At 37.9% G+C, this 26,076-nt stretch overlaps 1 protein-coding gene across 21 annotated transcripts in view; it reads right to left on the bottom strand.

Annotated features, from left to right (window-relative positions):
• The window catches only part of Lingo2 (leucine rich repeat and Ig domain containing 2), a 1,194,974-nt gene that overhangs the window by 440,081 nt on the left and 728,817 nt on the right, over positions 1–26,076 (bottom strand). For 2 of the 21 annotated variants that reach the window (XM_052716827.1, XM_052716822.1), the window contains exon 5: positions 21,046–21,174. The exons of the other annotated variants lie outside the window; for them this stretch is intronic. The gene's annotated coding sequence lies outside the window, so the exon portion shown is untranslated. The remainder of the gene's footprint in view (positions 1–21,045; positions 21,175–26,076) is intronic. 21 annotated transcript variants of the gene reach the window in all.

The raw sequence follows: 26,076 nt of genomic DNA, 5'->3' as shown, positions 1-26,076 counted from the left end.
CTACAGCTATATGTCAACAAAACATTTCTTTCCATTACCATCTTAGCTTTTTAGATAGTTTCTCTTAATTAGGTTACAGTTGACAATGTGTTGGAGGAAGGCAGGGAGGACTACTTATTTCAGAAAAGTCATGTTCCACATTCAAAACATTAACACTGACGTTGGAGTCACACTCTTTGGCCCTGTATTTACTAGCTGTTCCCGTGTGAGTCAAGCAGTGTCCCCGAGCTGTTAGTTACACCTTAGTGGTTCTGAAATAATGATTTCAACCTCATATTGATCATGATAGGTGAAAGGGAACAGATGTACTGGTCAAGCCATTAAGAATAAACAATTACAGGGAAGTTGTACTCTTGCAAATAAATCATACTCTCAAGGCTTGATTATTACAATTTGTTCCCAGCCTGTATCTCTTTCCACCCACTGAGTGGGGATAAAAGCTCCAAACTTCTGTCGATTGGTCATTTGGTGACTGTATTCTAAGACTGCACAGAGGCCTACCTTCTGAGCATTCGCAGTGTGCTTTACAGAGGCTTTACATGAATCACTGCAGGCATCCTTTTTGCTCAAGAAACCACGAAGGTTTTAGGAGCTGTGTGTCAGAAACTAGGACAAATATCAATAATAATTAATTTACTCTGATACTTGCTTAAATATATTTTTAACACTAGTTGTAGGTAATAAAATACTACCAAAGGAAAGATTGTGAGTGGAATTGGAGAAAGAATATACACTTAGAAACAATATCAAGTCTTAGGAACCCTTTGTCAGAAAAAGGAAGTTTGACTGGTGAGTGTACCAGAAAGTGCCTGAATAAAAATTAGATTAAACCCTTGATGGGTGAGCTCTGGGACTGAGTATAAGAAGATAATATAGAAGAGTGATCTAAGTGGTTCTTAATAGCAACATTGGGCCTCCACATATATTCTCTCCCATGTATATGGGCACTTACAGACACATGGGTCCCCTCCAAAGACATGTACAACACACACACACACACACACACACACACACACACACACACACACACACACACACACACACATTCTGAAATAGAAAAAAGAGAAAACAAAGAAATTTCCAGAAATCAAACAGCCAGCAAGGACCCTAGTTAATTTTTGGACTTGGGACAATACACTCGTATGTTTCCTTTATTAAACATTTATTGCCTCTGTTTTGTATCTAATGTATGGAATGTACTCCCCTTTGCTTGGGGACAGAACAGTGATCAGTTCTGGGGTTTATGTTCTGGAATGTAAAATAAGAAACCTAATATTTTACTGGCACATTTTTCTATCTGCATCTGAGATCCTATAATTGTCCAAGACATCAGTGGGGAAGGTTCCATCACTGCCACTTAGTGAATTAAAAACTAAGGCTGCATCGTTTTATAAACAAATTCTCACCCACACTCCTGTAAGGAACCCTGTGAAACCAATTGAATCACATACACATGCACACACACACACACACACACACACACACACACACACACACACTACATGAAAGTATGAAAATGTCATGAAATAACACATTATTATATAATTGACGTATGGCTAATTAAAAAAAACATGGTAAGTAATAGGGCAATGGCTCAGTGGGCAAGTGCTTATTACATGGTGTGAGGACGAGTTTGAAAACCTAGACACTAGGCAAAACCAGAAACCATCCCACACATCTGCAACCCCAGGGGTCCCCCAGTGAGATGGGCAGTGTCCTCTTGGGGGCCATCTCTTCCTTCTGCCTCACTGTCTTCCTCCCTTCATTTCTTCAGATGGTAAAAATAATCAGACTCAAATTAGAGCATTTCTGAAATAAGGTATTTCCTTTGTTACAAGGCTGATACAAGACAGCTGATTAATCTTTCATCCTTCAATGTCTTTTGTCTTTCAAATCTCTCAAAGGATTCATGTGGGTAGACAGAAGTGCCAGGTAAGTAAAGAATTATTAGTATTGGGCTCTACCTAGATCTCCTTTTTATTACTCAATGTTACACACACACACACATTCTTATTAAAAAAGAAACTCCTTAGTGAAGGAAATAATCCCTTTCATTTTCCAAATAAGAGCAGGGTAGCTGACAGTAGGAAGAGAATTGACAATAGAATCCCCAGGTGAAAACCTTTGTCATTTTCTTATTTAGTGGAATGAACATGAGGGGAGAGTATATTAATTTTATTACAGGGCAGAAGAACTCAACTCATCCCACCCTTTTGTACTGAACTCCCATTTGGCATGCAGCCACTGCTATCTAATTCATTAGATTACCAGAGCTCAAACTGCTTCTGATTTTTGCATTGTAGAACAGAACCCAGACATTCCTACTTTATTAAAACAGAATCATTGGCACAGGGGATGTTTTGAACACGAGTGAGCTTTCTAAGGGGCTGATAACATGTCAGTTCCAGCTTGCCATCGGAGCTGATTATGCCCTACCCCCCCCCCCCCGACAAACTGAAAAAAGTCTTTTTATTCTATTCCTTAAAGTGTGCTCCAGGATCATAGAATAAGGCAGGTCAATTACGTGCTTATATAAAATATGAAACAAAGGAGATAACAAAGTAATCTGTGTAAATAGTAGTTTGGAAATGATATAGAAACAGTCATCAGTTAGAGATGTGCTGGAAAATGTCACTTTATTTGTTATTGCATTACTCACCCAAACATTAGCATTCTTTTCCTTCTTCAATGTCATTTTACTAGAAGATTAGAACACACATTGATTGTCAAGGGGATGGATTTGTTGTGTAAAGTGTATTTCAAAATACAACTATACAGAAAAAAATGTGAAAGAAAACCCTGAAGCAATAGAAGCAAAACAAAAATTCATGGTGTTCAAATTGAGGACTCTTGTCTCCTCAACATACATCAGCACGACAGGAGATTCATCAAGGTAATACACAAAGTGATACTTAACAGAATGACAATTTTCTTTAGTAGATAGTCTAAAGCATTATTTATATAAGTAAACTAACATGCATATATTAATATGTTGAGTACAAACTTTTCTTAACTTCTTAAGATAAACCCTTAACATTCATTTATGACTGTATTTTATCTCTTCAGCTGTTGCCTAGATAGCTTCAGGACAAATTCACACCTCTCTGGTATTAGTGATGTATATTTTTAGTGAGTACTTATTGAGCTTTGTTATTAGTGTTGTTGAACTCTCATCATGTAAACTTTTCCTTTTCAAAAGATATACTGTTTTACGTGCATTGGGGAAATACTACACATTCCTAATATTAGTCTTTAAATTTGGCCCTCTCCTTTTCTTTATTTAGGTTTGTTTAGTACAGCCAGAAATGTATCCTATAACAGATTTCTATCCATTTGTTGCAGTTAAAGGATATTAGAGACTGGACAATGATGGCACACGCCTTTAATACCAGCACTAGAGAGGCTGAGGCAGGTGAATCAGGTGGATCACTGTGAGTTCAAGGCCAGACTTGTCTACAGAGCAATCAGGGGTGTATAGAGAAACCTTGTCTCAAAAAAACCAAAACCATTAACAGCCACCACAACAAAAATATATTAGAAATTGGGGGTAGACACTGTGCAAGGGAAATCAGGAAACATATCAGTAATTACAGCCATGGTTTTTATGTAGGTTTCTCTTTAAATGAGATCATGAGACAGTGTTTGAAAGTAGTGTGGGACTATTGTCAGAGGTCAAGGACATATTGGGACTATAGTCAGAGGTGGGGGATATTGGGACTATAGTCAGAGGTCAGACGGATATTGGTACTATAGTTGGAGGTCAGGGGGATATTGGGACTATAATCAGAGGTCAGAGGGATATTGGGACTATAGTCAGAGGTGGGAATATTGGGACTATAGTCAGAATTCAGGTTATTAGGACTATTGTCAGAGCTGGCGGATATTGTGTAGTATTTAGGTCATTGGAGTTTCTGCTTTCAAAATACAGGTAAGAATTAGTACTGTTCTCAAAGAGAGACTTCATTGGAGAATGTATTGCTATAAAATGTAAAACTACCCCATGCTCCATCCTCCTGCCTTCCAGTTTCCTATGTGATCTAGCTAGATCTCTCCCTTATAAAGTGTTCCCACAATAATGCCATCAGCTATGAGGGTATGTAGGTGGGGTGACCCTTTTGCCAGCCAGAATCATGCTGTACTAACTTTTAGTTTCTAAAATGATAAGCTGAATATATCTCTTGTCTTTAAAACTATCCAGCTTCAGTTATTTTAATATAACAATAGAAAACTAATATCACTGCCATGATTCACACAGAAGTCTGGCTAATAGAACAGTGAGCAACTTGTCCAACCACTTATGTCTCATTTCACTGGTGTAACTTCATTTCCTCTTTGGAAATCATGATAAACTGAGTATTTAGAAATTACATAGGAATGACCAGGTATCAGGTTCTGCTCTAAGCACTTTGCATATATCGATTCACTTAAGTTCTGTGACAAAGATGTGAGTTGTGAGTATCATGACTGCGATGGAATGCAAATCCCGCTGAAAAGCAGAGATAGGTGAGATTGTCTAGATAATCCGGTCAGGTACTTTATTTTCTGTTATACGTGTTGTATTTGGAACTGTCTGTTTTGAACTGTAAGTAACATTCAACCATCTGGAGGAATTTTAGGCAAAACAGATGAGCAAATGTTCAGAGATGGAAACATACTTGGGGTGTTAAGAACCAGCACACTGGCCAGTTTGTTCAATGATGGTAATAGAGAAATACAGAGTAGGAACTGGAATCATAGTACTTGGAGTTGCTCCGTATCTGATGCAAAGCCAAATGGGGAAATTTCAAGCAGATTCTGCAGGCATTTGTAGCCTACTCCTCTCTGTCTCTGTCTCCCCCCCCCATGTGTGTGTGTGTGTGTGTGTGTGTGTGTGTGTGTGTGTATGTGTGTGTGTGTGTGTGTGTGTGTGTGTGTGTGTGTGTGTGTGTGTATGTGTGTGTGTGTGTGTGTGTGTGTGTCTGGGTGTATGCTTTTAACAATGTGTTGTACACATTATCCTTGTTCACACACTAAACTCAGTAATCATTCTTTTCTTTCTTTTTCAGTTTCCCCTCAGGACTGAGGAGTCACCCCTGGTCCTTCTGCATGCTAAGCAAGTTCTGTATCATTGAGAGAGATCCCAAGCTCATGTTTTATGATTTACTTTTAAGGTGGAGTTTTATTAAAGCTCAGGATGGGCTGAAACTAATACAGGAAATGCCCTGATTTGGGGATCCTCCTGCCTCAGCCTCCAAAGTAGCTGTAATTACAGACATGTACCATTTAGATCTTTTTTTTTCTCCTAAATTTTGTCATTTGGCATGTAGCGAGTTTTGTAGTATATGTAGCTCACATTAACAGGCATAGAAGCAGCAGAAGCAGTAAAACAGCATCCATATCTTTCAAGATCTGATTGGAAGTAGAAAGTATAATAAATTTAAGTCTGAGTAATTCAGAATGTAAATGTAGTGTGGAGGCATTATTGGAAGTGAGCAACAGTAAGATAATATATTTTCATTACTCATGTTAGCTTTAACAATTACAAATATGCCCAGGAAAGTAGTTGTAAATGCTTAATATAATATCTACAAAATGTTTTATACTGATTTATGTAATGGTTAGAATATATACTAAGAGAAATATTGTATTTACAAATGAATTTTTACATGTACAAAAATTTCAGAGAAATCACATTCAATCATTTTAAAGCAAATTTGTAAAATGCTTTATAGTTTTTAAGGAGAAAATTACATTTTGAAAGGTATTTTAAATTATTTTTATTTTTATGTTTATGGGTATTTTGCCTGAAAATGACATATAATTTGGGAGAGGAATGCGTTTTAATATGCATAGCATAGTGTAGATGAGTTTTTCAGAAAAGGAGAATGTGCCAATATTCCTTAAGTCCCTGAGCAGCACTACGTGACTTTAATACTTTCTAGCTGCTTGAACTTGGAGACCTCACTTAACCTCTCTGACCCTCCAATCCCATTTTATAAAATGGAAATAGACTATTTCGCTTGTTGGGTTATTGAAAATATTATATACATGACATGCAAATCCACTTGACTTCTTGTCTAACATCTGGCTGATTATTATTTCCTGTGTCTTCCAAGTCTATTTGCCTTACAGTTCTCATGAGGAATGTCTTTTCCTCAAGCCCCGTGACCTTTGTATCCCTCTGTAGTATGTAGTGCTATTAAACATGTACTTCAATAGTCATTAATAAGCACCATTTAAATTGAGTGATGAGGTCATCAGTGTCAAATGAAAGAAAATTAATGTTGGAGGAAAGTTTGCTTGTTAAAAGAATGTGGCCATAAATGCTAGGCTGGGGCTGAGACAAAAAAAAGACTCGGTGCTGTGGTTACTCACAACTGCTGACCAGGAGCTATCTCACAATAGCTCGTGCTCTGGAAGACCAGAGTATTTAATCTGTGGCAGAAAATATAGTAAATGATGCAGGTACAGACTTTATCTCTTCTCTCTGCACAGAGATTCACAAGGTGTTTTAACAATGGGGCTAATTTGCCAGTTACAGTGTTACCTTTAGGCTAATATCAACTCTATTAGTTTTACTTTCTAATATTGATCTATCACTCCACTTTCAATCCTGGGAGGATCAATTTGGGCTCGTGTTTATATAAGTTTCAGGATGTGCTCACTTAGCCTTTTTACTTTGGACATGTGGCTACATGGTACCATCTAGGAGGAGTTATACAGTAGAATATGCCAATTTACCAGATGGTGGCCATGAAGTAAAAAGAGAGAAGGTATTTGAGGTATATTGAGAGCCACTGCCAGCAAAAGTCCATGGAGTATACAGAGTGACAACTAGAGTTCAGAAGGTCAACCTATCAGAACTAAGGGTTCTGTTAGAGGAAACCATCATGCAAGGCGTTATGGAAATACTGCCTTTTGAATGAACTGGCTGTCTCTTGTTGTAAACCCCTTGTGCAAAAACAGCTATGATTCTCCCCATTTACCATGCATCTCCATGTTATGTGTACATGTAATCTCATGATTGCATCTCAATCTTATGGGAACTCATAACTGTGGATAGTCTAGAAGATGGTTTCTTATTTAACTGTATAATTTTTATGAATATGCTTCATACTAGATCTATTGTTCCATGTGAACTATAGACACTTAGAGGTCTTAACTCTCCATCCTTAGTCACTGACAAGGTAAATATTGGCCAAACAAAGTGTCTTCATAGAACTTTCATATAGCAGAATTGCAGGTGCCTGGCCTTGTTAGATCAAAATTCTTCAGAAGAATTACTGTGAACCAGAAGTGATAGTGTAGGTGTCTGGCCTTGGTATATCTTAGTCTTTCAAGAGCTCAATAGCACCTATGTTACCCTAAGCTTCCTCCACTGGCACATCTCCACTCTGATTCAAATAACAACACTTTGTATTTATTTCTACACCAGTTTTTAATGCAAGATTTTAGGCTCAGTAGACTAATTAGGTATAGGTCCTGAGATTCAGGTGATTAACAGAAAAAGGCTGTTAACTGACAAACCATATCTAGGTATTATTAATCATGTAAAATAGTACACATATTCTTTGCCCTTTCCTTAAATCTCTCATTGGTTTAATTTCTTTCCTTGTAACCTTTGTAGCTATCCCTTTAAGAGTTAGCCAGAACTTTTTACAACCTACAGCTGTTGTCAATCAGCAATTAAGCTGATCAAGTATTTGCCAAATGTGACTCTGATCAGAATACTTGTCCCTGAGCGTTTACTTTGTAGTTTTTACTAACAAGTTGCTAATGAATGGATACACACACACACACACACACACACACACACACACACACACACACACACACACACACAAATGCTTGGAGGAACAAATAAGGAGAAGAAAATGGAAAAGACCTAGATAGATATGAGGGAACAGCAAAAGGAGAATGGATGGAGAAGAACAAAGATGAGGACAGAGATGGAAAGAACTATGTAGAAGATGAGAGAACAGCAGAAGGGACTGAGAGCAGGAGGGACTGAGAGGAGCTAAGAAAGAGAAAACAGAAAAGAAACTGTGCAGATAGAATTGACTTAGAAAAATAAAGAGAATGGACTAATGAACTCAGTGTGCTTAGATTCATTCAGTATCCCTCAGATTAGTATCCTTAGCCACTTGTAGATCCTGTTCTGGACCCTGATAGAAATCCCCTCAAGGCAGGCACTTGGGGGGAATTCGTTAGAGGTACACTATCCTCTTTAAAGGCAAAACCACAACAACTTAATTTCTTGTACTGTGCCACATAATCTAAAGTTTCCATCACTGCCCAACAGTGTGACAACTGGGGCTTGAACATTTAACACATGGGCCTATGGTGCTGTCTCAGCTTCCTCTTCTGCTGTTGTGATAAAATACTCAGACGAAAGCAACTTAAGGAGTTGATGGCTTGTTTTAGTTCACAGTTCAAGGAATGGACTACCATTGCAGGGAAGTTGAGGTGCAGGAGCCTCAGAGAGCTACTTCCATTGCATCTGCAGTCCGGAAGCCAAGAATGTATCCGTGCTCATGCTAAGCAAGCTTTCTCACCTATATTTGCCTTGGCTGTGTGCCTGCCTACCATTAAAATGTGTCTTGTCTTGTAAAATTACATAACCCTGAAAATTCCTACATACATGTCCAGAATGAGTCCCATTTCACAGGGGACTCTAGATTCGATCAAGCTGTTAATTAATACTAACCTTCGTAGAGGTACATTTTAGGCACAAACTACACCAACGATGTTTAATTCTTAAATCTGGTTATCAGTGAACAGTTCTAATTCTGATTTTTCTCCTTGCCTTTTATTTTTTCACAAATCCTGTTTATATAATTTGATTGTGACCAAGCGCTAGTTCAGAGACTGTCTGGTTAGTAAGATAATTTGTTAAAGAGTGTGAGATTTATTAAAAAAAGAGATGATCAATAGAGGGAAAGTGGAAAAGAAATGTTGTAGCTATTCAATTGAAGCTAATAGACTATTAAAAAATACTGAAACGTGCTTAGAAGAGGCAGAAATATATGTTTAATGAATAGAAACTCTTAACATAGATAAGGTGAACCACCAGATAGAGAGAGGTCCTCTCTTTACATATCTCTTCCATTAATAACTTAGATATTTATATGTATGTTTGTTCAATGTCTACTCATCTGGGAGATTGCAGGGATCTTTTTTTTTAAGATTTATTTCATTTTTATTGATCTCTGCGAGTCTCTCTCTGCCTCTCACTCTTGCTCACTCTGTGTGTGTGCACGTGTGTGTGTGTGTGTGTGTGTGTGTGTGTGTGTGTGTGTGTACAGGAACCCACAGACCAAAAGAGGAAGTCCGATTTCCTGGAGCTGGAATTAAGGTAGCTGTGAGCTGCCCAATGTGGAAGCTAGAAGCTGAACTTGGGTCTTCTCAAGAGCAGCAGTGCTCTGAACCCAAGGCTCCTCTCCAGTCCCCAGAGAGTTCAGTTTTTAGGGATAGCATGCAAGTATTTTCTAGGAGACTGATGTTCTGATGATAGGGTCATGGTGATATTACTTAGAATAATCATCTTTCTGCTTAATTCAATTTTTTAAGCGACAAAATTTACAGAGATTCTAAATCCCCTCATGTCTTTTATGGCTCATCATTCACACATAGCTAACAAAGAGACAGAAAGATATAAAAAAAAAAGAAAATAAATAATACATTACTTAATTAATTAACTTCCCCCACATTGGGAGAATTTGACATCTGTGTGCCTCTTTGATGGCAAACAAGATTAAAATGTTCAGATATCCCACAAATAGAGAACCTTTACCAAAAGAAAGTTTCCAATGCTATGTACCAAATACTAAATAAACACACATTCTTTTGCAAATCAAAGTAGCCTAGAAAAAGAAGGCCCATAGGTTAGTCATTTTCTACAAAGATACTCATATCTCTGTGGCTTGTGCCTCAAGTGAAATTCTAAAAACTCATTCTAGAAAAATATTAATAAATATGAACAGATTTTTGTCAAATCATATTAGCAGCCATAAAAATAAAGAACATAAAATATGTAAATATCATCAGTAATGGAATGATTAGGTAAATATAATTGCACTAAATTATAGAATTATGTTTCAAAATATGCAGTAGTAAATTATTAAGAATAACATAGGGAAACATAGAGAAGGCATGACTATAATAATTATTAAAGAAGAAATAAAAATAGCCAGAAAACATCAATAAAATGTTCAGAGTAATCAAAGTCTTATTAATTAAAGTGATGAAGTTATATCATTGGAGACTATCATATCCTATAGGGTTAATGTTTCTTGTGATGGCCAATGAAAGTTTTATATTGCAACTGCAGAGTATTAAAGAGTCCTCAGGAAATAGAGTAGGGAATCATGCTAATTATTATGCTAAATTATGGGATTTGACTTAAGGGTGCTTAAGGGTCATTCTGTCTTCAATATTCTAAGATCCTAATTTATATCTTTGCAGTGGGAAACATTTTTTAAGTTAAAATCGTTATGAACATATGGATGATGTGTCCTGAGGAATGAGTATGAGGAATAACTGATAAAATAGTTGAGTTAGAACTTAGTTCATCACACTGGAAAGTGGAAGGTCTATGGCCTAACAAAAGCAGTCCATTTAATTTTGCTGCATGACTTTGTTGGAAGAAGAGGAACGTGGGTTGCACCATGTGGACACGATACAACTGGACTACAGAATGTTATGGCAGAGGCTGAAACACAGCAGCTCTATTGTGAGCCAGTGGCACCAGAAGGACCAGTGCTAGATACAATTGTATCTTTAAACTACAGATTATTTGTGAGGAGAATTTATCTGAAAATGAGAGACATGGATCCAAGAGGCAGCTTTGCCTTTTATCTTTTAGGGAACTTACACAACTCATTAATTTTCCCTCAGTTTTATTTTTAGTTGTGTGCAAGATCTGGCTCATACTGAGTTATAAAAGCCAATTCTGAATACTCTTGCTAGAATTTTGTTCCATAATGTTATATTTGTGCTTTAAATTAGACATGAGGGATGTATTTATGTCCTGGAAACCAGAAAACACTACACAACTCCTAACAAGTTAGTAAGTAGTAGAGCAATCAATGCCATTGGTTCAAAAAATTGGTTGTTCAATTAAGAACAATGTAAGTAGGAGGTTTTAAAGTATCTTGTAAAACATAACATGCCTTATAAAGTTGTGTTAATGGTGGTATTTTATGCACTTTGTTTTGATTGTTCCAATCTTCAACAAATATTAATCAAAGATATTCATTCTTTCTAATGAAACTAAAGGAGTTGAAAGAACTGCTTAATACAGTTAAGGATGACTTTATGGAGCTTAAGACATATGGAGGTGCAGAAAAATGTTAATGAAAGACAGAAATCACGAGAACCACAAGGATCAGTTAAAGGAAACATGTAAGATGTCCTGAAAACAAATTAGGCCAAAGTACAAGAACACTTGAACATCAAAAAGAAAAATGTGAATATTCTCAAAGGTATCTTTATTTTTCAAATACACTGGAACTTCAAATGCAAAACATAAGAATAAGATTTTTATAAGTAAGTCTGTAATGAAAGGATACACAGTGACCAAACAAGACAGCAATTAAGATTTCAAATGTTCTTTAGACTGAAAAAGCACAGTGACCCTGAAAGGAAGGGCTAGCTTTTCTGTCACTTAAGTGACTCATTAGGGCCACATAAACTATTCTAAAGCCTCACTAGAGATGGGAGGTACCGGTGCCACCTAGAGACCCCACCTTGTCAACTTCCTCATCTTACATGTGCTGCTCTCCACAAAACTAAAGGAAGAAATAAAAGCTTTAGGGAACAGGCAAATTCTACTTCTTATTTGTAAATCCACACACATTTTCACCCTTTGTCACTTATTTAAATAGAAATTAATAAGTAATAATATTTATCTGGTATATTCATATCATATATAAATATTACACAGTATAGAAGTTAAAACACTGAAAAGAAGAAGAGGAAAAGGAAGAGAAGGAGAAGGAGGAGAAGAAGAAGGAGAAGGAGAAGGAGAAGGAGAAGGAGGAGAAGGAGAAGGAGAAGAAGATGATGGTGATGACAGACTGGAGAAGCTAGAATTATCCCTGGGTGCCAGTGGGCATAAGCGGAAGAGCAGAACTCCCCACCAACACTTAAGGCTTCAGGGAGTTTGCTGGTTGGGTGGTTGTCGTTTTTCAGTTTTGGTTTGTTCTGCCATACCAGCAGACACCATTTGTTCCCTTCTTTTGCCCTCCCTGCTTCCCTCCTTTGGTTCCTTCCTTTTAGCCTCCTTTCTTGCTTCTCTCCTTCCTTGCACTTTTCTTTGCCCCTTATCTCTTTGCTTTTAATCACTCCACCCTCTAATATACTGTCTCTATTTTTGAAGCACCTTGATGCTGTCTTTTGTAAGACACACGTCTGACCTGACACAGGTTAAGGGAGACAGCATTTCTTCTCTTTTTACTTTTTTTTTCCAGGGAAATCTAAGTCTCAGTGACATACAGACAAGAAGTTCCCACGTCTCAATGATTCCCAGTTTTTATGTTTTCACTGAAAAGAAGGCGGAATGTATAGTTCACAGAGCAGAGAGTAGGCAGAATTTCATATCTGGTTTCTACCACTTAGTCATTGTGGTTTGAAGGGCAAGTTAGTCAGCTTCTCAATGCCTCCAAGTCTTTATTGTGTGAAAGAGAATCATTGTGAGAGGTGAGTGTGGTAACAATGCAAACTGTTAATTCTGATACTTAGGGATTTTGTTGACTTCAGGTGATAAAGAGGATGGCTGTGTAGCTGGTCTGCTTTGCCCCGCTAAATTTTTCCTTTCTTTTCCCCATTGCCTCTACATCCCAGGAGGTTGAATTTCATGGACTCAATAAATTGGCACTTGTCCTTCTTGATTCTGATAAGATCAGGGCAAAGAGTGTTACTTGCAGAAGATGGAAAACAGGAAGAGGAGAGACTGAGGTATTATTCCTAACATTCCCTCCATGCTACCAGGCAAGACAGCATGAGTTGCATTACTCCATCTAAAGCCCACAGTAACCATCAGATGGCCTTTCCTCATGGCTACAGCTAGTATTCAGTTTGACATCTTCCTCTGCAGATTCCTTCTGTCTTGCCATTTGAGTGTCATCTGTCTTTCTAGGATTCTGACTGGTGACATAGCAGCACTTGTTGTCTTTGCTAAAATGCCATTGTTTAATGATCTTCTGTGCTTATTTACGTGACCTACCTTGTCTGCAAAGAGCGACTAAAATACCCTCTGTGCAAAGAGTTGTTCCAAGAGTGCTGCATCCTTACAGGAATGGCAGCAGCTAGTTGAGTCTTTTACTGGACTCCCAAAATAAAGGCAGAGAGTTTTAATCTATTTTGACAAGTAGTGAAGTCCGGGTAATAGAATCTGGTTTCTGCTTGTAAAACGATGAGCCTTCTAGAGGTCAGGGACAGGGCTGTACTCAATTTAACACTTGCAGCACTTGGCACTGTTATTTGCTTACCAAGTGTGAAAGTAATTTTTTCTCAATTAAATATTTTTTCCTAGCAGGTTTGTTTTTCTCCCCACAATTCTTCATAATTGAGCTGAATGTAATTTCTTTGCTTGCTTTAATTATCTCTGATTATCTCACTACCTAGATTTTTGTTTTATGAAAAAGCAGCTATTACAGCCAGCCAAAATCTCCTTCCATCAAAGGCCAAGTGGATGTGGGCAACACTCACACAGAAATAAGATTCTCTAGTTGATGATAGACTTTCATAATTTTCATTCAACACATCTCTTAAAGGGTGTTGGAAATTTCAATACAGTGTAATTCAGTTTATCTTATCTGACACTTTTCACGAAGTCCTCTCAGTAATTGATCTTTCTCTCACTGCTCATTACTCTACATTTTTTTTTTGATATTGAAAAGCAATATTTTTAACAACAAGTGAATATATACGCTCTCAAATCATTTTGGAAAGAAGTTTAATGAGAATAAAGTCAGCTTACTTATATACCAAACTAATATGTTATTTTACTTTTTAAGGAAAGTACTAATTCTACTAGGTAATCTGTTTTAATACTGGTAAACTCTAATTTTATTGCCATTTCAAGTCTCAGAAATATGCTTTCTACAGTGAATTATTTCATGATTGTTTGTCACAATATACCAAATATAACCATATATAAAAGCAATTACTATTACTACTAGTATGGTAAGGTATTTCAGATGTGGCCACAGAGAATCCAAATATACCCCTTTTGAAATGTGCAATTAGAAAGGGCATTTGCATCATTTGAGCATCTGCATTCAAGTTGCATTTTGAAAGTCAGCTCTTTATTATAATCTGCCTTTGTGTAACATTTGCCACAGTAAACACGGAAAGGCAGAGTCATTTCCTCCACAGTAAGCACCAGTGACCTTCACAATAGAAAGTACTATCTGCTGAATGTGCGATGAACACGGCTTCTGAAATCTGAGACTTGGAAGTCCAGCCGCTTTTTATTTATTTTACACTGAGGACAAATTTCCAGAAGGACTATACATTTGAACTACATACTGAGTTTAAAAAACATGCAACAACACAGTAACTGGACTTTATTTCCATCTCTTTATTTCTCAAAGGTGTGTGTGTGTATGTGTGTGTGTGTGTGTGTGTGTGTGTGTGTGTGTGTGTGTGTGTATGAGACAGAGACAGAGACAGAGAGAAAGAGACAGAGATAGAGCACATTGAAGACTTTCATTTGGAGCCCATCAGAGATTTAATTCCCAGTGAAGGGGGATGTTCCTTTACCTTAAGGAAGTATGGAAGGGCACATTGGCAAACAAGTCAGGGCCCTTACATAAGATCTCTTGATTATGCCTGCTGATATTTTAATGTTCTCAAGCTGAAACCATCCTAAGAACACCAATGTGTATTAAAATAACTTGCATGTTTAAATTAAGCAATTTATTTTTTCTTCTCTCTTGGGTTTTAGTAACAAGGCAATATTATTCAACTTTATTATATTAATATGATTTCTCTTAATTGAAATAGAATCAAGACCTTCAAATATAGGTGGGTCTTTTTTCTGTTTTGTTTTTGACCTCTATTATTGTTAAATCCAAAGGTGTGTCTCCATCCTTGTCTTCTCAGGGGACACAGGCCATCACCTCCACCTGGAAGTCACATTGTTATTCTAATTAAATTTAACTCATTACTTCTAATAGCTCACCAACTCCTTAATCTAACTCAACTTTCTTTTTCTTAGGAATATGTTAGATTTATCTCTATTGCTAATACCTTTGAATTCAAGCACATAGTTGAAATATACATGCAGGTGAATGCACATGTACACGCACGTGGAACACACACACACACCTTTGAAGATTAAAGAGATGAAAATAATGTTCAGTTACCATACTGTTGCATGTTTTTTAAACTCTCTATTGAAAATGGCTTTGATATGTGTGTTTTCAGGATACAACAGATCTTTCTCTTGCTAGTGGATTCATGATTATTTGTTTTAAGGCATTTTAACACCTCTACTTTTCACATCCCATCACTATTTAGGCTCCCTCCCTTTTGATGCTGTACCTTTCTACACTCCTATTTTTATATCTTGCCAATTCTATGCAAATTAGAAGCTAGCACATTCTTTTAATAATTCAAACAAAAATAATATAACAAATGCCATTAGCAAGAGCTTGGTTTAATTTAATTCTTGATTATGCTAAAGCTTTCTAAGTAAGTGATCTAGCACTGAGCCACATCCCCAGTTTTCCAATTTGCCTTCATGGATCTAGTTCCTTTGTGAGCTAGTACTACATCAATGTTTGCATTGGTTACTTTTCTTATCATTGCAACAAAAATTTCTGTGGTCATTAATACTGAACTTGAATTTAACGAGGAGCTAAACTTTTGGATTTGCTCATGAAGAAGTTTCCAGTTTGAGTTAACTGAGGTTGGAAGACCCACCTTCAATGTGGTGCCAATCTTTCACAAGGTAGATTCTTAAACCAAGCAGTAGGCACTGGCATTAATCCTCTCGGCCTCCTGACTGCAGAGACAATGTGACCACTCATTTTTTGCCCCTGATGTTAGTATTTCTTAGATCTGTGGGCTATATCTCCTTGAAGTTCCTCCCTCAAGTTGCTTCTTATTAGGAATTTTGCCATAGTGACAAGAAAAGAAGTTAGCATAGCATCAGATGGACAGCTTCAAGGAAAAGAGGCCTATCTTCTCCCAATTTCAGGGGAGACAGTCCTTCCTGGCAAGAAAGGCATGGTGACTAGCATGGATATGTTTATAACAGTGAGACCTTCAGGGACTTATTGACATCTTGGTAGATCAAAAGCCAGAGCAATCAAGCTGGAACAAGATATGGATATCAAGTTTGGCCTCAGTGACCCATTTCAGCAACGAAAGACTCAGTACCATGGGCTCAACAACTTCCCAAAAGAGTGTGATCAGCTAGGGATCAAAGACAAATACAGGCCTCTGCATGACTATTTACATTCAAACTATCTCAATAATTGCTCTTATTTCCTTCTTTCTAAAAGTTCTTTAGTGGGGCTGGAGAGATGGCTCAGAGGTTAAAAGCACTGACTGCTCTTCCAGAGGTCCTGAGTTCAATTCCCAGCAACCACATGGTGGCTCACAACCATCTGTAATGAGATCTGGTGCCCTCTTCCGGACTGCTGTCATACATGCTGTATACATAATAAATAAATAAATCTTTAAAAAAAAAAAAGTTCCTTAGTAACACACTTTCTACTGGATAGTTTCTGAGGCCATACTTTCAGATCAATTACAATCAAATAAACACAACTGTATTTACACTACCTTCCCTGAGATTCTGACATCAAGAGATTTGCTCAGACAAATCTTGTCACAAATGAGAGGCTGTCTGGGTATTCTCCAAGAAAGCTATCTTTTAAGTTACTCTCTATCAGATGTTGAATGTCCTGGTTAAATACCCAGTTAGGTGGGTATGCTTCATAATAAGAAGACATTTGTCCTTTCTTCCGAACCATATTGGCTGGGGTGAAAGATACCACACTAGCTAGCAGTCTCCCAAATGTTTCCACTGTGTCCTTCTACTGAAACTTGACTCTCATAGTTCATAAAGGTTCTACATTTCTGATCTTCAGAATGACTACCTCAAACCCAGAATGATAAAAACAAACATGGTATGTACTCACTCGTAAGTGGATATTAGCTGTAAAATAAAGTATAATTATGCTACAATCCACAGACCCAGAGAGACTAGGTACTAATGATAGTTCATTGGGGAGACACCCAGATATTTCTGGGAAGGGGAAATAGAAGAGGTTTCATGAGTGGACTGAGGGCAGATGGGGATAGGAACATGAGCAATCAAGTTGGAGGGGTGTGCAGAGGGGTGAGTGCTGAGGGGGACTGCTGGGGTGGCATTTTGGAATTGGGTGGAAACCTGGCAGGAGAATCTCCCAGGAGCCCGTGAGGAGAATCCCAGCTTAGACTTCTAGTAGTAGTGGATAAGTAGCCTGAACTGGCTGCCTCCTGTGACCAGATTGGTGCCTGGCCCAATTATCGTCAGAAAGGTGCCATCTAGCAACTGATGGAGGCAGATGCAGAGATCCACAGTCAAACATTAGGTAGAGTTTGGGAATCCTGTGGAAGAGGAGGAAAAAGGAGTCTAGGAGCCAGAGAGGCCAAGGACACTTTGGGAAGGCTCATATAATCAACTAACCTGGGCTCATAGGGGCTCCCAGAGATTGAACCAACAACCAGGGAACCTGCATGAGAATGACCTAGGCCCTCTGCATATATGTTACAGTTGTGTAGTTTGGTCCTCCTGTGGGACTCCTAACAGTGGGAAAAGGGGCTATATCTAACTCTTTTACTGGCTTTTGGGACCCTACTTCTCAGATTGGGTCACCTTGCCCAGTCTTAACACATGGGGAGGTGCTTAGTCTTACTCCAACTTGATACGCCATGTTTTGTTGACACTCATAGGAGACCTAACTTTTCTTGGATAGAGACAGAAAAGGAGGAGATTAGGGGGTTGGAGGTAGTGAGCTGGGGAGATGGACTGCAAGAGGAGGTGGCAGACAGGGTGTAAAACAAATAGATGAATTTAAAAAAAAAAGAATGACTACCTCAAAAGTCTCAATTAACATCCATCACTGGGCTGGGTTTTCTCAATAACTCTGACATTGCAGGAGCTAAATATTATGAACAAAGGGATATGAAGTTGCTACATTTACATTTCTAGAAGAAACATTTTCTAAAGTTTCTTATGTTGGCTTAGAATATATATATGCATATACATATACATATACATATATGATAGATAGATAATGTAAGACAAGGAAGAATGAAGAAACAAAAAGAAAAGAGAGAAAAGGGAAATTTTTAAAAATTAAAATAGGAGAGACAGATGAAAGAACCATTGAGGCAAGGAGGGAAAAGTGTCAAAATTGTAATACAATGGAGCCAGAGCCAGAATGTGGCTGCAGAACAAATCACTTATGCTATGGAACATGAACTTCTGTGTTCAGCAAGATGAGGCTGAAAGGGGAGCTGTCTATGCATATGGGCGTTATTCTAAGGTTATTAATTCTCTGTAATGAGTGATCTTTTTTTTGGGGGGGGGTGATTACACAGAGTTAAAGCATGGCTTTCAGTTTCACAGCTCACCTAGTTTCCTGAGCCAAGATTCTGCTCATCAAGCAAGAGAGGTTTCCAAGGCCGCAGCAGCACAGCAAACAACTTGAGAAAGGAAACTTGGATATGGTGCCAACACTTGCAAATTTTCTCAAGGGCTCCTGCTAATTTGCAGCACATAGCAAAACAAGTGTGAACGTGTGAAACGACACATGCTAGAGGGAAGAGATGAACAGAGGGAGGAAGCAAAGAATGGTTCTATTTTAAGAGGGTGCTTAATTTGTTAGAGTCAGCCATAGCCCTTTCCTTTCATTACTGCACACTGAATGACTGTAATTTTCTAAATAAGCTTTTGTCTGAGTTTGCTCATAAACCACTGTGAAGGCAAGCAGATAAGATTCATTCCACGGAAATCTTAGTTGGCCAAAGAATTCTAAGAGAGCAAAAACTAGTAAAATAGAGTGGATTTGAAATAATATACAGGGAACCTAGTCATAATAAATCATGGCATAATGAGATACATGGGGGGACAAATTGAAGAAGGAGGAGAGAAAGAGAAAAAAGGAAGCAATCTATTGTTTCATTACCTTTATAGCAAGGAAGGCTGTGCTGGGTGATGTAGGACTAATGTCACAACATACTCTCCTGCCAGCAGTCTGGCTCATATGAGGTCAGTAAGTTACAAAGGCACTATGGTATACCAGTTGTCTCATTTTCATTTTGATTTACTTATATATAAAATTAACAAAAACTATCATCAATACAATGTTTACCTTTCTATGTCTGATTGGCTGGCATCACTTTACAGAGCATGTAATTCAATGCAGGGCAAAAGAGAAGTGCTTGAATTATCTTATGTATCACTGGGGATAGCTGGATTCATGGATGCTCCAGATGGAGAGAGGTGGATTTGGGGAAAGCCTTCAGAGGATTCAAGGGATCTCAAGCCAAAGATGTTGGCCAGTTTTCTCAATGCAATCTGAATAGAAAGACACCTTTCTGACCCATACTCCATATCCTTCAACATAACAAAAGAGAAGACAGTTCTGAAGTTCATAAAGGATGAAGAATTTAGAAACTAACCCTCAAAGATGATATCTGAATTTCTGGCATTTTCTCAGAAAGATTCTGTAAGTTTTAGAAGTGAAACTCATCTGTTGTAATGTTGTATTTAGCCTATTAATGAATGACCTTCAGAACGCAGGACAGACTTCCAATAAGGTTCTCCATTTTCATATCACCTTAGTTCCATTAGGCACTTGTCTAAAAGTTTTTTTTATATAGACATATTTTATGTTCGTATTAAATATGAACGCATGAGTCATGTACTAAAATACTTAAACTTTCTGAGAACAAGCAAACATTTGTCATGAGCACAGGTTCTGATGTAACTACCCCGTAACCGACTATGAGGTCATTTCCTTGTCTAAATTATCATTCAAGAGATGGCTATCTTTAAATAGTCCTGTACTTCACCTTTCAGAAAGACAAGCCAATATAATTTTAATAGCTATCTTAGATTTTCTAGATTAAAGACAACCAGATCCCTACCTATTCCTTATGATAGCATGTACATTTTTATAAATAATTTAATAATTTATACTCAAACATGTAGTCACTGGTGGTGCATATGAGCTACTGTTACTAAATCTCATATGGATTTTTCAAGTGTTAAAAATTTAACTTTAGGCCGGGCGGTGGTGGCACACGCCTTTAATCCCAGCACTTGGGAGGCAGAGCCAGGCGGATCTTCAAAAGTTTGGTGGAATTTAGTAGTAAATTCATTTCTTTCTGTGCATTTCTTCATTGGGAACTTATTACCAATTCGGTTTCTTTGCTTATTATTTGAATGAAAATTTCTCATTTGCATCAGCATGGGTGAATCTGGAGGGTATGGTGTTAAGTAAAGTAAGCCAGGTACAGACAGACAAGCACTCATCTGTGGAGGCTGAGAACATTGATCTCATGGAAGAGGAGAGTAGAATCCTGCCACCAGTACCTTGAAAGGTGTGAGTAGGGTGATACTGGGGATTGAGTAAGAAGAAGGGTGCAGTGGAATATGAAGAATAATTTCTAATATCAGAGCACAGCAATGTAACTATGAATTCTATACATGTATCTATAATATATATATATATATATATATATATATATATGGCTAGTAGATAGGATTTTGAATATACCCAGTGCCATGAGATGAAAAATATTTATGGCAATTAACATGCCATTTACTCTGATCTGAACATGACAATTTGTGTCCATGTAATGAAATAGCAAACACACATATACATACACTATATATGTATGTATGAATATAAATATGATTATTTGTCAATTGACAATTATATTTAAAATCTGGGTTCTTATTACAAAGTTGGCTTAATAAATGTTTATACATGCATGTGTATTTGTGATTCCTTTGAATCATGGCAAAGGGAAACATAACCCAGTAGCAGTGCTTACCTACAAGGGGAGTATTGGCATCCTCCTGAACTGGCCTCTAGAATCACAGTCCCTCTAGGGCAGGGTGAACTTCAGACATCAACCAATCCAGTAACTTCCTTTAACTAGTGATGAAAACCAGGTGCTCTGCTATTAAGTAAAATAATGAAGGAGAAGAAGATAAGAAAGAAGGAGAGGCAGCGATGAGAAAGAAGGATTAGATTTAGTACTCTTAAGAAGGATTAGATTCAGTACTCTTAAAAATGCTTTACTGTTGAACTGGTGAGTTGGCTCAGTGGGTAGAGGCACTTCCTCCTAGGCCAGGTGACCTTCCAAGCCTGACTACCTGAGTTTGAGCCACAAAACCCACATGCTGGAAGAAGGAAACCAACTCTCCTAGTCTCCACATGTATGCGCACACAAAAGAAAAAAAAAGTGCTAAAAACTGTTTAAAATTTGTTTTAATTTACAGTTTTCCCACAAGGAAGTTACTAAGTACTCAGAGTCAGATGGTTTGTTATATTAGGGTCTTTGGCTACAAAGATGACAAGATCTCATCCTGAAGCTCTGATAGTCATTAATAGGACGGCAGAGGCATAAAGATAGGAAGATTTTGCTATCTCCTAAGCCAGATGAAAGCCTGTTTAGATGTTTTACTCACCTGTAAAAAACAGACATACCACTAAACAAAACTGCCAGAGCCAAGAATCCCATGAGATCCCTATGGTTAAGGAGCACATAAGCCTGACGCTGTGTGACTGCCATTGGCTTGTTATCACCAAGACGAAGACTAGACGGAGCATCAGGGAGAGTCTGCTCTCTATCAGAACAGTCAGCACAAAGAGGAAGCAATTCAGGGCTGAGCTCCACCTGCTCTCTATTGCAAATAAGCTTGGGAGACTCACTGTGATATTTTGAAATTCTGATTGTTTTTCTCCACGTTTCTATAAAAACATGAAAAGTCAATTGTCGGGCAACAACTTAAACATTTTTCATTCAATACTTCTGCAAATGAAACAAAAGTGCACCGTTTCACAGTAGCCTGTTGATGAGGAAAACCGTCTGTTTCTCTCACAAATTGCTTTCCACCCACTGTCAGCAAGTAAAACAGTGCACGCTGGCTGAGATTCAGGATGCTGCTGAGAGCTCACCTCTGAAGCCACCTCTGAGGCTGCTGGTGCAGAACCCACAAGCCCCAGTGCAAGGCCCTAATCTTTGCTTTCCTTTCTCTTCAACATGACAGCACATCATTTTAAGTCATATATTAGGCAAGTATTCCGAAAACAAGTGTATGGCAATTATAACAGGAATGTGAAAGCTTGCTCAGATTAGTCATCAGAAGACCAGGCAAATCCACAGCAAGATATTTAATGCACAATGTATCCCTTTATAGAAGTTAATGTAGAAACTGTCTGGGTTTCAGAATGGAAAGATTCTCTTTGGAATTTTTCATTTTTTAAAAATATTTTGGATGTGTGTGTGTGTGTGTGTGTGTGTGTGTGTGTGTGTGTGTGTGTGTGTGTAGTAAAATTTGCCATCTTAATATTTCTTTTTTAATTTCATAATTTTAATTTCTTAAATAGTTTGATAGATGAATACTTTATTCACATCATTTCCACTCCACTGTTGCCCTGTTCTACTCCTCCTATGCTGCCCTCATGACCTCCTCTTTATTATTCTTTCAGACATGTGCAGGTGTGCATGCATACACACACACACACACACACACACACACACACACACACACACACATACACACATTCTGCTGAGTTCATTTAGTATTGCTGATATGTATGTGTGTTTAAGGCTGATTAATTAGGATTGAATAACCTATCAGGATGATTGTCCTTGATGAAGATAAATTCTCTGTTTTTCAGCAACTATTGGTTGCCTATATCACTTCATCTAATGGTGGGAGATTAAATGCAGGTCAGTAGTATTAAGATACATTTATATTGTTTAATCACCAGAATATTTCCTTTTTGTAAAACTGAAATTCTTTACTGACTAAATAGCACCATCCCTTCCTGCCTACAGCTCTTAGCAACTACCACTCAGTCTTGCCTATATGAGTTTGTGTATATTGTGTGCCTCATATCAATGAAATTGTATACTGCCTGCTCTTGTGTGAATGGTTCATTTCATTTAGCACAATGTCTTGAAGGCTCATCTACGTGGCATTGTATGTCAGTATTCCTTTCTTTTTTAAGGCTGAACATTAATAGCCTACCATATGTGCTTATCCCTTGATCTATTAATGGGCAATGGGGTTGTTTTCATATTTTCATCATTGTAAATAATGCTACTATGAACAACATGAGGGAATACATTTCCATTTAAGGCCTCACTTTCAGTTTCTTTGGGTATGTGTCTACAAGTTGGTTCATTTAGTAAGTCTGGATTTTGTTCTAAATACTGCTATTCTGTTTCTACAGCAGGCGCATTTTATCTTTTGCACATGTCATCTTAGTGACAATGTGCAAGGATTCCAGCTTCTCTGCATCTCTGACAATACTTACCATTTTCTCAACAGTATCCCCATGCTTTGTATAGCATACCTTCTCATTGGGTTTCAATTTGCAAAGTAATCAATAATGTGAAACATCTCTTCATATGTGTCTTTCAGAAAAGTATTCAAATCCTTTGCTCATTTATAAATAGATTATTTTGTCAAGAAGTCTTAGCCAGAATAATTAATAAAGAAAAGAAATTTGTAGATCTCATCCATTTCTCTGTCATTGGGCAATCCCTGTGTCTTTCTTGGGGTTCTGTTTTCTAGGTAGCCTCCCTGGAGTTGTGAGTAGAAGTCTAGTCATCTTTGTTTTAAATCTAGTATCCTCCTATGAGTGAGTACATACCATGTTTGTCTTTCTGAGTCTGGGTTAACTCACTCAGAATGATTTTTCTAGATCCATCCATTTGCCTGAAAACCTCATGATGTCATTGTTTTTCTCTGCTGAGTAGTATTCCATTGTGTATATGTACCACATTTTATTTATCCATTCTTCAGTTAAAGGGCATCTAGGTTGTTTCCAGGTTCTGGCTATTACAAACAATGCTGATATGAACATGAACAACATGGACGTGAGTGGGAGTAATGAAGGGCAAGAGTTGAAGGAAAGAGAGCTTAGGGGAGCGGGAGATTCCAGTTGGATCAAGAACAGAGAGGGAGAACAAGGAATAAAAGACCATGATAAATGAAGACCACATGAGAATAGGAAGAAGCAAAGTGCTAGAGAGGCCCACAGAAATCCAAAAAGGTACCCCCACAACAGACTGCTGGCAATGGTCGAGAGACAGCCCGAACTGACCTACTCGGGTGATGGGATGGCCAAACATCCTAATTGTCGTGCTAGAAACCCCATCCAATGACTGAGGGAACTGGATGCAGAAATCCACGGCCAGGCCCCAGGTGGAGCTCCAGGAGTCCAATTGGCGAGAAAGAGGAGGGTTTGTATGAGCGAGAATTGTTGAGATGAAGACTGGAAAAAGCACAGGGACAAATGTCCAAACGAATGGAAACACATGAACTATGAACCAATAGCTGAGGAGCCCCCAACTGGATCAGGCCCTCTGAATGGGTGAGACAGTTGATTGGCTTGATCTGTTTGGGAGGCATCCAGGCAGTGGGACCTGGACCTGTCCTCAGTGCATGAGCTGGCTATTTGGAACCTGGGGCTTATACAGGGACACTTGGCTCAACCTGGGAGGAGGGGACTGGACCTGCCTGAACTGAATCTACCAGGCTGAACTCAATCCTCAGGGGAGTCTTTGCCCTGGAGGAGATGGGAATAGGGGGTAGGCTGGGGGGAAGGCGGGGGGTGGGTGGGAGGGAGGAGAACAAGTGAATCCATGGCTGATATGTAAAATTAAATTTTATAAATAAATTAAAAAAAAAGAAAATTTAAAAAAAAGAAAAGAAATTTGTTAAAGCTCCAAATTGAAAAGAACTACCATATTTCTTTATTCAGATGATGTTATCTTCTATGAGAAAGTGGAACTTGCCACAGAAGAGATGTTAGAGGTAGCAAACCACGTACGCTGTGGAGTAGGGGTATTTATCACACTACCAGTTGCATTCCCATAAACTCACGACTATCAACATAAAAGTAAAATTAGGAAATCTGCCCCCCGACTGTTTAAGAATTTCTATCAAAATATATTTATAAAAAAATGTTTGGAATTATAATTTTGAAAGTCAAATTTTAATTCCCTTTTGTCATTTCCTTTAAATAACAAATCAAATAATTCAGATTTGGATCTGTTGTATTTTATGGACAAATTAAGCTTTGATTTTATAGATTAATAAATAGATTCAGAGCTACATCTTATTTCTATTCTAGGCTACTTTCCCCTTTTATCTCTAGGACCTGCATATGCAAGTGTAACTGAACTCCCTCAGGTGGAGATCACTCTCCATCCATAGTCTTTCACTCTTCTTTTAGTCATCCCATAGGAATAAACTAACCATTCATTACTCTTCCTGAGCTTTCATTCCTCATCTGGAAAAAAAAAATGGAAAGGATCTTCCTTCTTGTCATCTACTCTCTGCAGGGGGCCATGGTGGTTTACCAGCCTAAGGGACAACAGTTTGTGTCAAGAAATGATGAAGACTGGGGTCTAGAAAATGGGAGGAAACAGTTTGCTGCGAAGGTGGAATGGATGCCCCTACTTCACACACACACACACACACACACACACACACACACACACACACACACACACACACACTTCATAGAGGCTGAGCTCCTACGTATGTAACAGATTCTTGATTATAAGGTTCATTTGAAGTCAGGATCCTGTCACTTATATTTTTTAATTATGACTGTGAAAAGACTAAAACTTTGAAAATATACTTTAAAAAGGAAGAAGTGTTATTACATGAACTAGTGTTAATTGAATAACTACTATTCTTCATTTTATACCTGTTTCTTAATTAGATGCATTAAAAAACTATTTCCCCAGAAAAGGATTTTGTACTAAATTATTATTGTGTGTAAGCAAAACAGCAGCTAGTCTGTTTTTATATTTTTGACAAATGAGAAAGACAGA

Source organism: Peromyscus californicus, unplaced genomic scaffold (assembly GCF_007827085.1).
Source record: "Peromyscus californicus insignis strain IS unplaced genomic scaffold, ASM782708v3 Scaffold_5__1_contigs__length_169319896, whole genome shotgun sequence".
NCBI lineage: Eukaryota > Metazoa > Chordata > Mammalia > Rodentia > Cricetidae > Peromyscus > Peromyscus californicus.
Note: the sequence above shows the minus strand (reverse complement) of the source record. Positions and strands in the feature narration are given on the sequence as shown.